The sequence below is a fragment of the Nerophis ophidion genome, linkage group LG20 (assembly GCF_033978795.1).
Source record: "Nerophis ophidion isolate RoL-2023_Sa linkage group LG20, RoL_Noph_v1.0, whole genome shotgun sequence".
Lineage (NCBI taxonomy): Eukaryota > Metazoa > Chordata > Actinopteri > Syngnathiformes > Syngnathidae > Nerophis > Nerophis ophidion.
Genome location: NC_084630.1, coordinates 2,646,565 through 2,660,044, shown reverse-complemented (window position 1 = coordinate 2,660,044; position 13,480 = coordinate 2,646,565). Strand labels below are relative to the sequence as shown.

At 41.1% G+C, this 13,480-nt stretch overlaps 1 protein-coding gene across 1 annotated transcript in view; it reads left to right on the top strand.

The window, feature by feature from the left end:
• Positions 1–13,480, top strand: part of LOC133538635 (calcium uniporter protein, mitochondrial-like) — a 28,773-nt gene that overhangs the window by 598 nt on the left and 14,695 nt on the right. The gene's annotated exons all lie outside the window — the stretch shown is intronic.

Genomic DNA, 13,480 nt, shown 5'->3' with positions numbered 1-13,480 from the left:
GGGCTGCACAAGAAATAAAATAACATAAAAAAGTTTTTTTTTTTAATTAAAGGCCTACTGAAACCCACTACTACCGACCACGCAGTCTGCTAGTTTATATATCTATCCCATCCATTTTCTACCGCTTATTCCAGTTTGGGGGGCTTCACGGTGGAAGAGGGGTTAGTGCGTCTGCCTCACAATACGAAGTTCCTGCAGTCCTGGGTTCAAATCCAGGCTCGGGATCTTTCTGTGTGGAGTTTGCATGTTCTCCCCGTGAATGCGTGGGTTCCCTCCGGGTACTCCGGCTTCCTCCCACCTCCAAAGACATGCACCTGGGGATAGGTTGATTGGCAACACTAAATGGTCCCTAGTGTGTGAATGTGAGTGTGAATGTTGTCTGTCTATCTGTGTTGGCCCTGCAATTAGGTGGCGACTTGTCCAGGGTGTACCCCGCCTTCCGCCCGATTGTAGCTGAGATAGGCTCCAGCGACCCCGAAAGGGAATAAGCGGTAGAAAATGGATTGATTATTCCCTTTTGGGGTCGAGGGGGGCGCTGAAGCCTATCTCAGCTACAATCGGGCGGAAGGCGGGGTACACCCTGGACAAGTCGCTTCTCATCACAGGGCCAACACAGATAGACAGACAACATTCACACTCACATTCACACACTAGGGCCAATTTAGTGTTGCCAATCAACCTATCCCCAGGTGCATGTCTTTGGAAGTGGGAGGAAGCCGGAGTACCCGGAGGGAACCCACGCAGTCACGGGGAGAACATGCAAACTCCACACAGAAAGATCCCGAGCCCGGGATTGAACCCAGGACTGCAGGACCTTCATGTTGTGAGGCTGAGTTACTAACCCCTCTTCCACCGTGAAGCCCTTAGTAGAGAACATCGACAATAAAGTTTGCAACTTTTGGTCGCTAATAAAAAGCTTTGCCTTTACCGGAAGTAGCATACGATGTGCGCATGACGTCACGGGTTGTAGGGCTCCTCACATCCTCACACTTTTTATAATGTGAGCTTCCAGCAGCAAGAGCGATTCGGACCGAGAAAGCGACAATTTCCCCATTAATTTGAGGGAGGATGAAAGATTCGTGGATGAGGATAGTGAGACTGAAAGACTAGAAGAAAAAAAGACAAAAAGGCGAGAGCAGTGGGAGCGATTCAGATGTTATTAGACACATTTTCTAGGATAATTCTGGAAAATCCCAATTCTACTTATTGTGTTACTAGTGTTTTAGTGAGATTATAAAGTCATACCTGAAAGTCGGAGGGGTGTGGTGACCGCCAGTGTCTCTGATGGAAGCCATGGAGGAGCCAAGAAAGTCGCAGCTGCCTCTTTGACAGCTGCAGGAGGATGCAAGCTCCGCTCATGTCTCCGGTAAGAGCAGACTTATTTCCACTATTTTCTCACCGAAACCTGCCTGGTTGATATGTGGTAGAGAACCATGTTCGCTTGACCACTGTGTTCCATATTAAAGCTTCATAACAAACAAAGAAACACCGGCTGTGTTTGTGTTGCTAAAGGCAGCTGCAATCCACCGCTTTCCACCAACAGCATTCTTCTTTGATGTCTCCATTATTCATTGAACAAATTGCAAAAGATTCAGCAACACAGATGTCCAGACTACTGTGTAATTATGCAATTAAATCGGACAACTTTTAGCCATGAGTGGTGCTGGGATCAAATGTCCGCTCCAACCAATAACGTCACAAGCACGCGTCAACATAAGCGTAATCATTCCACGACGTTTTCAACAAGACACTTTGCGGGAAATTTAAAATTGCAATTTAGTAAACTAAAAAGGCCGTATTATCATGTGTTGCAATGTTAATATTTCATCATTGATATATAAACTATCAGACTGCGTGGTCGCTAGTAGTGGCTTTCAGTAGGCCTTTAACCATAACCAACTGTGCATGACTATAGCTCTTTTTTCAACGTACAGTTTTTTTGTGTTTTCCTGTGTATATATAGTGTTTTAGATCTTGTCATGCGCTCATTTCCTGTTTTGTTGGTATTTTCCTGTAGGAGTTTCATGTCTTCCCCGCACCTGCTTTGTTTTTGCAATTAAGACTATTTAAGTTGTGCAGACGGTATCCTTTTTGTGGTGACATTGTTGATCGTCATGTCATGTACGGCTGTACTTTGTGGACGCCGTCTGCTCCACACGCTGTAAGTCTTTGCTGTCGTCCAGCATTCTGTTCTTGTTTGACTATTTAAGTTGTGCGGACGCTATACTTCTTTGAGGGGACATTTTTGATTGTCATGTCATGTACGGCTGTACTTTGTGGACGCCGTCTGCTCCACACGCTGTAAGTCTTTGCTGTTGTCCGGCATTCTGTTCTTGTTTACTTTGCAGCCAGTTCAGTTTTGGTTTCGTTTTATATAGTCATCCCTAAGCTTCAATGCCTTTTCTTAGCGGCACTTTCCTTTTATTTTTTTTGTGATCTAAGTGTTAGATACCTTTTTACCTACATGCTTCCTCCCGCATAATGTGATCACGACAAACCATGTACCCGACATCTACCAAGCAATTATCTACCTGCTGCCACCTACTGATATGGAAGAGTGTTACACGGTTACTCTGCCAAGCTCTAGACAGCACAGACCCTCAACAACGGCACATTTGCGGATTACAATTACTGGTTTGCAAAAAATATTTTTAACCCGATTAGGTGAAATTACATAATCTCCAACGGCACAGTGGTTGAAAAACACTGCTCTAGGGGCCGTCTATGAATTGCAGAGATGAAAAAAAAAACTGTGACCAAACTGATTAATAATTGTGTGTGTATTCAGAATCACCTCACAATTGACAATAACAGACACACTCATTATTACCATTTCCTTTGGAAACAGTCTGAAATAAATATTTTTCTTCGAATGTTTACAGTCCCTGCACACTCTGAGTAAACCAGCGATATCGATGGTTGTGTTATTATTGTGGTTTGATAGAGCTGAATATAAAGAAGTGCATCCATAATTCGGTCTTGCCGCTGTAGCATTATTATATTGGCCGTTTTTCTTCTCTCCATGCACGTCAAACAGAACAACAGATAAATAATTTAAGTCCATTACTAAGGTCTGCGGGGCTTTCGGTAGTCCAAACACGTCCGCCTTACTGATGTTTATTACTACTGTACATGATGAGCTCATCAGTGTGCTCATTCAATTACCTTCCAGTTTAGGGAAGAGACACCACAAATAAGCTCGATCGGTGTGCTTTTAGACTTGAATGATTTGCATAGGTTTTCCCGGGACAAAACACTTTTACTTTCATTATGCATGTTTTTATACAGGTGACTAGCATCTTTTGCACAAGGGCAAAGGGCAAATTCTGCATTACGTCATCAGTCACAGAGGTATCAATCAGCTGGTAAAAGTGTCATCTTTTTATTTATCACTAGGACCATCAATGAGCATCATCTCCTGCGTGAAGCATTGAAGGACGAATGAGTAATGGCGACCCGGTTGAAGGATTGTGTTTGGAAAGACGCAAAGTGTACATTATGTCAAGATTCTCTCCAGATTTATCAAAGCTGAGCCAATATGCTCCGGGACATTGGTTCACCTTTGAAGTTGTTTAGAATTACTTTTTCCCCCCAATTGGCAATAAATGAAATGAAAAACAATCACTTCGATTCTCCCTTTTTTTTTTAATCGCAGAAACGATCATAAAATCTGTAAGGGGCGGCAGTAAGTTGTTAGGACTTGTGAATGTGAAAAGATTGCTATATGCTCCACGGGTGATGAAACGTCTGCTGTAGAAAGATGCAGAGAAGCTGCAGGCGCGTTTGATTGGATGGCGGTACGTGTTTGCGCTGTTAAATCGTCCCGTCTAGCTTACTTTGTGTGTTTTATCAGGCAAGCAAGTATCCCCCCATCCGTTTCCTGTAAGTGGACCGTGCAGTGATTCACACAGTAGAGTACAGAGAAAATATGCCTTGGTGTGATATTTCAATTAACGACTAAATTAACTAACCATACAAAGATGGAGAGCATAAAGCTAATCATCTACAGCAGACCTGGGCAAAATACGACCCACGGGCCACATGCGGCCCATTAAGACTTTAAATCCGGCCCACCGCAAGTTCTACATCATTTTTGTAGACTGTCAAAGTCAGTTGGTGACGAACCCCAAGATGCAGAGATGGAGACAGGCATGGAGTGAGAAAACATGAATTAATAAAAATATTAAAACAAGAACAAACCAAAGGGGTACGACAAAAAGCTCGCACGAGGCGGATAACAAACAAAAAGGCCTAACGTGGAAGCTAGCAGGTATCGAGCAGGGAACAGAAGTCGTACTTATAATATGAAAACAAACTTGGAAGCAGGGAACAAAAGACAGTAAGCTACAAACCACTATCAAATATAGCTTACCGCAACGCTGCATTGACACGACAAGACACGACCGGTAGCAACGACAAAAGCGACAATAATCCAGCACTGACTGGACGGGAAGACAAGTCTAAAATAGGAGAGGGCTGATTGATGCCAGGTGTGGCCAGGTGCCAATCAGCCACAGCTATGGGGAAACAGCGCACAGGGAAAAAAACAGGAAACACTAGGGGTGTAACGGTACACAAAAATTTCGGTTCAGTACGGTTCTGTTCAATTTCGGTACAGTGAGAAATCAACAAAATATATATTTTTTGGTTATTTATTTACCAAATTTGTAAACAATGGCTTCATCCTTTTATCATTGGGAACACTATAATAATTCTGCCCACGTTAATCCACATTAAACTGCCTCAAGTTGTTGCTTTGATTAAATAAAATGAAAAAACCTTTCTTCTACATATAAAAAGTTTAACATTAAACAGTTTCCATTGAAACTGTTTGTCAACTCATCATGCTTAATTTATTACAGCATTTGGGAAGCTTGTAGTTGACTTTTATTATGTAAATGTTGTATCTTTATCAACATGTGATAGCAGGGACCCTGCAATTCAAAACTAGGCTCCTACATTTCTAATGATTCATGTAACTATAGCTGAAAAATAGTACAATTGCAATAGGAGAGACTATTCATCCCTGCACCCAATAGAGTTCAATTAAATAACAGACAGACAGGGCTTTGCTGCCCCTAAAACACGCACACACGCACACGCACGCACGCACACACAGAAAAATGAGCTAACGTTACGCTAAAAGCTAATTAGCCTTCATCTCAAGCCTATACTGTGAGCTAGCTGAGCTGCAGTTTAAGTTTCTAGAAGGTCAACGGGCTCATAGTGATGTTTGTAATAGTTGTGTCTGGGAAGTGTTTAGTATAATTTGGGTAGAGTCTGCTCCCTCCTGCTAGACGAATATCTGCTCGACGCTAAAGCATTGACTACATCGCTCTGAAGTGTGAATACGCACTGCTGATTGGCTTTGTATGTAACCGATCAGATGGTTGTGTGGGCGGGACAACGAGGCAGAGACAGAGGCAGAAAGCAGAGCAGCTTGTGAAGACTTCTGCTTCCGAACTTGTCCGGTACGCCCGCGTGCCGAACCGAAACCCCCGTACCGAAACGGTTCGATACAAATACACGTACCGTTACACCCCTAGGAAACAGACAAAATAAGAGCGCCGACATAAACTAAAAACAGGAAATACTAAACACACACAGAGAGGAAAAACTAAAACACAAACAAACTGTCAGTGGCAAGCCTGACATAGACCTTTAACATAAAAACTGTTGCCGCAATTATGATGTGTGGTGCTGTTTTTAAATGACCGTAAGTCTTGAACTATAGAAAGTATTTCAGTGGTTGAAGTCTGCGCTTTTGAAGTGAAGTGAATTATATTTATATAGCGCTTTTCTCTAGTGACTCAAAGCGCTTTACATAGTGAAACCCAATATGTAAGTTACATTTAAACCAGTGTGGTTGGCACTGGGAGCAGGTGGATAAAGTGTCTTGCCCAAGGACTAGGGCTTGGCAATATATCGGATATACTCGATATATCGCAGGTTTGTCTCTGTGCGATATAGAAAATGACTATATCGTGATATTGTAGTATACGTTCTCACGCAGTTGCTTTTAGCTGCAGGCATTAGACTACAGGCTTTTCTCACTGTCTTTCTTGTCTCTCCTTCTCACAGAGACGTAAAACAAGCAGACCCTCTTTTATACGTCACGGAGCAAAGCGGTAGCGGCATAGGTAACGTTAGCTGTGATGCTAGCGGAGCGGTGCGAGTGGTATTACGAGAGAGAGAAGGTGTGAATCTGGTAACAAAGGAAGGAATAATTAATTCCTAGGAAAAACAGCACAGGGTCCATCGTCTGGCGGTGGTTTTCGGCTTCAAGCGGCAAGATGTCGAACAGACAACCGTAATATGCCAAGTGTGCGGCAAAAGAGTTGCTACAAAAAGTAGCAGCACTGTATAGCATCATTTGAAAAGTCACCCGCTAGAGAATGAAGAGTGCATGAAACATCTCCGGCCGGTGCCACACCCAAGAAAATGCCCAAGCCACCATTTCCACATCAACACCGTATGAAAAAAATAGTCAACAACAGAAGGAGATAACGTGTGCAGGAACCTACCACATAGCGAAGGACATACACGATTTCATTTCCTATTATGCAGCTCATTTTTATTTGACACTTATTGAAATATCTTGTGTGACATCATGCACAAAAGTGCACTTTATTTGTTTTAGAGTATTGTAGTGGTGTTCTGTACAAAAAAGTGCACTTTAATTTAGTGTTGTTTTGATATGTCATCTTAGTGACATCATGCACAAAAGTGCAATAATAGCTTGTTTTAAAATGTCTCTGACAATCTTGCACTTTCTGTTTTGGAAATGACATGAATGTTTGTGCCACTGCGTAATAACTGTTTAATAAATACAGTTTTGGTCAATTGACTTAGTTGAGATTTCCCTCTCTGTATAAAAGTTTAAAAGTAGCATATATTAATGCAGTATGAAGAAGAATATTTTAATGTAGACACATAGAATCATTTTACTGCTGTGATTATATGCATCAAGTATTCATTCAAGGCTAAGGCAAAATATGGAGATATATATGGTGTATCGTGACATGGCCTAAGAATATCGAGATGTTAATAAAAGGCCATATCGCCCAGCCCTACCAAGGACACAAAGGCAGTGACTAGGATGGCGGAAGCGGGGATGGAACCTGGAATCCTTAAGTTGCTGGCACGGCCACTATATCAATTGAGCTATACCGCCCAACGGGTTTTTTGGGTTTTATACAAGTTATTACGGTGTTTTATTTTGGGTATTATACAAGTTATTATGGTGTCTTATTTTGGGTGGGTTACAAGTTATACACGTAATCTACATCACAGCAGCTCAGACAGGAACAAAGCAGAGTGGGCGGAGTTTGTTTTCAGAGCAGCCAGCCCCAAACACGTGTGTCAGGAACAGATGCGGAAGCAGATTTTTACAACACATTTTTGTATAGAAAAATAATATATTATATTGTAGGTGTTTATCCCACTTTGCATTCATATTTAGCTGTTTGTTACATTTTTGTTGTGTTTTGCTTAATTGTAAACGATGTCTATGGAGGAGCTGGTCTGAGAAGTAAAAGAGGAGCAATGTTCATGTGTTGTTAATATTCAGTGTTTTATTGTTCATAGTTAATATTGTCAATCCCACTTTCTTTATTTTAATGTACATTGTGGGTGTCCCATTCAGTAAACAAAACTGTAAAATTCCATTCTGTTTTGTTGATGTTGTCTGTCATAACTTTTTTAGAATTCTATCGGACATTGAGACTTTTGGTATTAGTGTTCCTGTCAAAAAGGGACCCAAACACACATACTGTACAGCAGATTTTTACAGCTAAAAGTGTATATATCACTTGTACACACACACACATACACATTGGCCCCCCAGACTAGGGCTGGGCGATATGGCCTTTTATTAATATCTCGATATTTTTAGGCCATGTCACGATACATCTCTATTTTGCCTTAGCCTTGAATGAACACTTGATGCATTTAATTAGGGATTTCCGATCATATCGGACTGTCGATATTATCGGCCGATAAATGCTTTAAAGTATAATATCAGAAATTATCGGTATCGGTTTAAAAATGACCGGTATCACTTTCAAAAAATTAAAAATGTATGATCTTTTAAAACGCCGGTGTGTACATGACGTAGAGAGGAGTACAGAGCGCCAATAAACCTTGGAGGCACTGCCTTTGCCTTCTGGCCCAGTCACATATCATCTATGGCTTTTCACACACACAAGTGAATGCAACGCATACTTGGTCAACAGCCATACAGGTCACACTGAGGGTGGCTGTATAAACAACTTTAACACTGTTACAAATATGCGCCACACTGTGAACCCACACCAAACAAGAATGACAAAACACATTTTGGGAGAACATCCGCACCGTAACACAATATAAACACAACAGAACAAATACCCAGATACCCTTGCAGCACTAACTCTTACAGGACACTACAATATACATCTTCCCCAACCCCGCCCACCTCAACCTCCTCATGTCCCAAATTCCAAGCTGCTGTTTTGAGGCATGTTACCAGATTCACACCTTTTCTCTCTCGTATTACCACCCCCCACCGCACCAATAGCATCACAGCTAACGTTACCATGTCTCTACCTGTCTGCTCTGCGGGAGCGTGTGACGTTGCACACGTGGCGTATGTAAGAAGCTGCGATTGTTTTGAGTCTGTAAATGGTTAAAATGGTAAATGGTTGTACTTGTATAGCGCTTTTCTACCCCTTTTTAAGGAGCCCAAAGCATTTTCACAGTATTTCCACATTCACACACACAACTGAGATAAGCTCCAGCACCCCCTCCCCCAAAAAAAGGGACAAGCGATAGAAAACGGATGTATGGATGGATAGGCGCACTGTCGAGTTTTGAGGAAAATGAAAGGATTTTAATTGCGCCTTATAGTAAAAATACGATAACTAAAATGGTGTACACTGCATGATTCAAAAAGTGGCTATAAAATAACATTGAAAGTGTCTTATTTTGCAGTGTATTTGCCCAGTTTTACCTCTGTCAATCCTAGTGTTCCCCAAAAACACGGTGGAGAACAAAGACAAATGCTTCACTGACTGCACTTCATCACAATGACAGCTGGGAATAATTGAATTTTCTCTCCTAGTGCGTTAGCTTTCCATTCCACTTCTTTCTCCCCGCCCTGCTTCCCGCTTAAGGCCAACAATGCGAGGTAGCAGCCGTGTAATGAGCACCTACTGTAGTTCTATACGTCAGACTGTGCTTGGCTGGCGACTGGATTCATCATGTTGTAGTGCAGCTGCTGGGAGAAGGGGGCTGCTTGTCACAACACTAACCATCATCATCGCTCAGCCAGGAAGCTGAGGTCGCACTTCGTTCGGTTCAGAGAAACCAGACGGCACTTTTTCCCCCCGCTTGGCCCGGCCTTGATGGCACGCCGTAAATGCTTGAGTGATATCAGCTGACTGTTTGGGACGATATAATGTGAAGACTGAGAGCAGGTGGGAGGCTTCAAGATGAATTCCAAAGCAGTGTTGATCTAAAAAGCGCACACGAGGGTAATGATTGTCACACACACACTAGGTGTGGTCAAACGTGTCCTCTGCATCTGACCCATCCCCTTGTTCATCCCCTGGGAGGTGAGGGGAATCATTTTGGTGATTTAACCCCCAATTCCAACCCTTGATGCTGAGTGCCAAGCAGGGAGGTAATGGGTCCCATTTTTATAGTCTTTGATATGACTCAGCCGGGGTTTGAACTCACAACCTACTCAGGGCGGACACTCTAACCACTAGGCCACTGAGCATGGATGTCCTTGAGGGCCACATCCCTGTTATGGATGTCATAAAGGGCCACTTGTAACAGTTAATCATTTATGAATTTTCATTTTATTATTAAATGTTTTTTATGTACACTGTAAAAATAAATATGTATACCGTATTTCCTTGAATTGCCGCCGGGCATATAGTATGCACCTGTCTTGAATTACTGCCGGGTCAAACTCGCTTCGCAAAATAATTAGCACATGCTTAGTATTACCGCCGGGTCAAACTCATAACACTTCCCCTGTCATCATTTTCAAAATGGAGGAGGCTGATTTCAATACCAGTAATTTGAAATCGCTTAAAGGAAAGAAGATTAAGAGCTATTCAGTAGGATTTAAGGTCCAAGCTATTGAATACCGGTATGCTAAAAAGAACAGTAAGCAGCTATGTTTTATTAATATTTCAGTAGTGTACACAATTTTGGAAATAAGAGCTAAAAGGTGCTGTCCACACATGTGGCCACTAAGCATTTAGAGGTTTTAAGGTAGTTTGTTCAACCCATTACTGTAAATAGAAAAACAGTCCCACTGTTATTTTTTAATTTTGTTAACTGAGCTGCCTGTTTGTTACCGTAAAGTAACTGTGGTACCATTTTTCCATTTACAGTAGCAACAACCGTGGATTTTACAGTAAAAAAAAATGGCAGCATTTTAAAGTAAAACAGTGGTAGAGTTTTTCAATTTACAGTTTTCAATTGAATATGTTGTTAAAAAAAAAAATCGTAATTTTAACGTAATATCTATTGTCCTTTTTACGGTGTACAATTTGATGGATAACTTGCTTTGAAACCATATGTCAAGCAGATATTGAAGTACTTTTTTTTGTTTAAACAAATAAAAATGTGTGGAAACTATGGTAATATATTATTTGTTGCAATATTGCATAATATTAATATTTTAAAAAGCATGCAATCTCATGTAGTGCATACAGTATACATTACAGGCCAAAATTTTGGACACCTTCTCATTTAATGGGTTTTCTTTATTTTCATGACTATTCACATTGTAGATTGTCACTGGAGGCATCACAACTACGAATGAACACGTAGAGTTATGTACTTAACAAAAAAAGGTAAAATAACGGAAAACGTGTTTTTATATTGTAGTTTCTTCAAAATAGCCGCCCTTTGCTCTGATTACTGTTTGGCACATAGTTTGATGTCTTCAGTGACAATCTACAATGTAAATAGTCGTGAAAATAAAGAAAACACATTGTAATGAGGTGTGTCCAAACTTTTGGCCTGTACTGTATATATTTTTTTGTCAAAATGGAGAGAACAAATACATTTAATACAAAAAGATAAGGTACTTCTTCTATTTTCCTAGGTGTTCGCAGGCCATATGAAAAGATGTGATGGGCCTTGGGTTTGATACCTGTGATCTATAGATTGTCCAGTCTTGTTTGCATTGTTTTCCTTGAAGTAAAACTCTTTCTTGGCCTCCAGTGTCAAACATGCTGGAAACTATTATGTCCTGGTGATCATGTGTAGTCTGGCTATGTTGTGTTTGGTTTTTGGATTTTTTCAGTTCCTGTTTGTTCACTCCCTGCTTTGTTTCCATGACAACCCATTAGTTTTCACCTGTCCTCATGTCACGCACCTGATTCATTTGGACTCATGCACCTGTTGTCAATCACCACATCACTATTTAAGCCTGCAGTTGCCAGTCAGGCTGGCGACATCACCCTCTATACACCTTTGTTATTCATGCTGATGATCCATGCGGCTCTTTTTCATGCTCTTTTCTCGTTCTAAGTAAGTTTTCTTTATTCATGCCATAGTTTGCAAGTTTTGTTTTATGTCCATATATCGGCCTTAGTGCGAGTTTTGTTTATACCCTTTGTTTTTGTAGTACTTTTGAGTGTTAAAATTAAAAGATGTCATTACCTTCACGCCAGGTCCGATCCAGTCGCTTCGCACCTCGGGAAAACAATCCACACCATAGTCCTAGTATTGACAGAAACGTTAGGACAATTTCAAGGACCATGTCAAAAAGCAGGTTAAAAAAAAGAGCTTTCCCAAGGGGTGGGGGGGCCACTATGTAGTTTGTTTTAATGGGGCCCAGAATTGACAAACACGCAACAAAGTCCAAAACGCGAGTAAACCCAAAAATAAGTGCGATGAAAACGGAAGTTAGCATGCTACTAGGAAGTAAAACCCTCATGGGTATGAATACGTTGAATGACGCCACTGTCCTGTGGAAGGATGCGTCAAATCGGCCGCCATCTTGAGCAGGGCTGAAGCCGTGTCTATTTACTAGAGGTGGGAATCTTTCTTCAGCACCAGTCGACGGGTGGTGGCGATGCCCATCTCTGCCCTTTGCAAGGGACCCTCTTCGAAATACGATCTTTCGAAATGATCGCTGCATAACACACTGTACTTTGTGTGTGTGGTCCAATCCAACCGTGATCGCTTGACTACTCTGTTCCATAGTAAAGCTTCACCGTCATCTTTCGGGAATGTAAACAATGAAACACCGGCTGTGTTTGTGTTGTTAAAGGCGGCCGCAATACACCGCTTCCCACCTACAGCTTTCTTCTTTGACGTCTCCATTATTCATTGAACAAATTGCGAAAGATTCAGCAACACAGATGTCCATAATACTGTGGAATTATGCGATGAAAACAGACGACTTATAGCTGGGAACAGTGCTGGAACAAGATGTTCTCTACAATGCGTGACATCACGCGCACGCGTCATCATACCGCGACGTTTTAGCATGATACTTCCGCGGGAAATTTAAAATTGCAGTTTAGTAAACTAAAGCGGCCGTATTGTCATGTGTTGCAATGTTAATATTTCATCATTGATATATAAACTATCAGACTGCGTGGTCGCTAGTAGTGGCTTTCAGTAGGCCAATAATTCCCATGTATAATAAATTAATGGAAATTAATCGATTTTTTTTGTGTACACCCAGGTTTAATCACTGCGATTTGAAAAAACACCAATTTGAAGTAAAATTCTGTCGACTGAGCTGCCGTTGTTTTTACCATAAAATCTACCGTATTTTTCCAGTAAAATTCTGGCAACAGAGCTGCCAGTTTTTTTGTTGTTTTTTTTACCGCAACATCAACTATCTTTTACAGATTAAGCTCCTAAAAGCTATCGTCTGTAGTGGACAATTGTATGTGGTCTCTTTGTTCAGGTTAAAAAAAATAGCCATGTTTTAATGTCCACTGCAGAGGATGCTTGCTCTGTATTTTTACATGAAATACAAACTGAAGTTTTGGTCACTTTCAAGTTAGGTTTTTGCTGATACTGTAAAATTGGCCTGTACTGTATGTACAATTATTTTGATGAATTATACAACTCCTATTTAATTTTTTTTATTTAATTAAATTGTTTTAATCTTTTTTTTCCCCGTCTATGCACAGATTAAAGGCCTACTGAAAGCCACTACTAGCGACCACGCAGTCTGATAGTTTATATATCAATGATGAAATATTAACATTGCAACACATGACAATACGGCCGCTTTAGTTTACTAAATTGCAATTTTACATTTCCCGCGGAGTTTCCTGTTAAAAACGTTGCGGTATGATGACTTTATGATGACGTGCGTTTGACGTCTCGGGTTGTAGCGGACATTATTTAACAGCCCGATCCAAGCTATAAGTTGTCTGCTTTAATCGCATAATTACACAGTATTCTGGACATCTGTGTTGCTGAATCTTTTGCAATGTGTTCAATTAATAATGGA